Source organism: Chiloscyllium plagiosum, unplaced genomic scaffold, assembly GCF_037043375.1.
Source record: "Chiloscyllium plagiosum isolate Xiang-an unplaced genomic scaffold, Cpla_swu_hap1 HiC_scaffold_18, whole genome shotgun sequence".
Lineage (NCBI taxonomy): Eukaryota > Metazoa > Chordata > Chondrichthyes > Orectolobiformes > Hemiscylliidae > Chiloscyllium > Chiloscyllium plagiosum.
This window is the reverse complement of record NW_028270156.1, coordinates 97,289,325-97,291,110: the sequence shown is the minus strand read 5'-3', so window position 1 is coordinate 97,291,110 and position 1,786 is coordinate 97,289,325. Positions and strand designations below refer to the sequence as shown.

General features: G+C 43.5%; 1 non-coding gene across 1 annotated transcript; it reads left to right on the top strand.

Moving 5' to 3' along the window:
* Positions 1-1,215: 1,215 nt before the first annotated feature.
* Positions 1,216-1,297, top strand: trnas-aga (transfer RNA serine (anticodon AGA)). Its single transcript has one exon. It is a non-coding gene; the product is annotated as a tRNA-Ser (tRNA).
* The last annotated feature ends 489 nt before the right edge of the window (positions 1,298-1,786 follow it).

The following is a 1,786-nucleotide window of genomic DNA, read 5'->3' as shown; positions in this document are numbered from 1 at the left end:
AAATGGTTTCCTTATCTCTCCGAACGCTTCCTGTCTATATACCCATTCGGATGCCATTGAATTTGCCTTAAATGTGGCAAATCATTCTGCACACACAAAAATGTCTGAGTGAACTCGCTGAGATTCTGCATGACACATTGACCAAACTTTGGGCCAAAGTTGGAAACTGCGACTAGAATAGATGGCTCTCTGATTAGCCGCAATGCACAATGGGCGGAATGGCCTTTCCCCACTTTGTAAATCTTCGAAGACAAGTTGAAAACAATCTGCAACGAAAATGTTCTTGTGAGGATTTACTTGTGAGGATTCGGTACTCTCAGCACCGTGGCCCGGATCGTATTCCCGCTCATGGAATAGTTGTATTGTTCAGCAAACATATCGGTGTACCAGTACTTCTGCCGATTTTCCGGTGCTGGCAGGTCATTAGTTTTGTCCTAAACATTATGAAGGTTAACATAAAACAAATAGCTGCAGTTTCTGGAAATCTGAGCCAAAAACGAAAATTGTTTGCAGAACGCAGCAGGACTGGCAATAGAAAGGTCGACTTGCCTGCTCTTCGGATGCTGCCTGACCTGCTGTGCTTTTCCAGCATCACTCTGATCTAAAATCTGGTTTCCAGCATCTGCAGTCCTCACTTTTGCCTAGTGTCGCTGGTTCCCAATTCAAGAACTCCATCTCTAGCGGTTTCATGTCTGTACCTCCGAGCTGAGGAGATGAAGCGTGAAGTAAAGTAACTCACCCCCTCCATCTCTGGGGAAATTAGGGACTGAAAATTAATCGTGTCACATTGAAATATATCTAGATGCGACTTAATCTTTGTCTTTTATTGGGAACCATCTCTTTCATTGTAACCATCAGGAAAGAACATTTCGTTCGCCAGAAAAAGAAATGAATATGTCACTAACCTTTGTTTGCTTCAGGTCCAAGAATACTCAGATCAATAGCTCCCTTGCTTACCTCTGCTGGTCATGTTCGGAAAGAGATCTAGCAAATTGCCAAGTATGATTTTCCTTTCAATAAATAATTTTGACTCAGTTTGGCTGCAAATATCTTTTCCTACCTTTGTGCTTTTCTTCTTTTGCATTGGTGTCTCGCACCTTACAAATGACAGCAAAGGTATGAAAGGAGATGGAAGCATTTAGCTCATCAAGTCAGCGAGAGCTTTCAATGAGATCACGGCTGATTTGGTAAATGCTCAACGCTGCTCCACTGTCTGTAGTCATGGCCGAGTGGTTAAGGCGATGGATTAGAAATCCATTGGGGTTTCCCCACGTAGGTTCGAGTCCTGCTGACTACGTTATGAATGCTTTCCTGCTGGAACAATTCTCGCTGAAAGTTCAGAAAACCTCTTTTGCAAAGCAGGCCGGTAATTTGATTAGACTTGGGAAACTCGAGTTCTTCATCAGAAATGTCCCATATTTAAAACATTATCTCTGTATCTCTGTTTCTCTGTCCCGATACACTGCTCAATACATCGGGTTTGTGCAGTTGTTATTGAACGTCCTAAGCAGAAGTGCTGCTTTTCATTGGATTCCTTTAATCCCTGTCCTCTGTTCTCTGACTCGGGTCAGTGGCAACACTTCCTCCTGCTCGTCAAAGTGCTCATTCCCCACCGCTCCCTCTCCCATCATTACAAACAACCGCAGGAAATTGCCACTTAAACATCTTTGCTCCAAAGTGAAACTCACCATCCTCGGGAATCTCTCCACCAAACGGGATTTCTCATCCCTGGATATGGTGCAAGCAAGAGGATTGTGAAGAGATACTGTGGAAAATATTGTCAGTT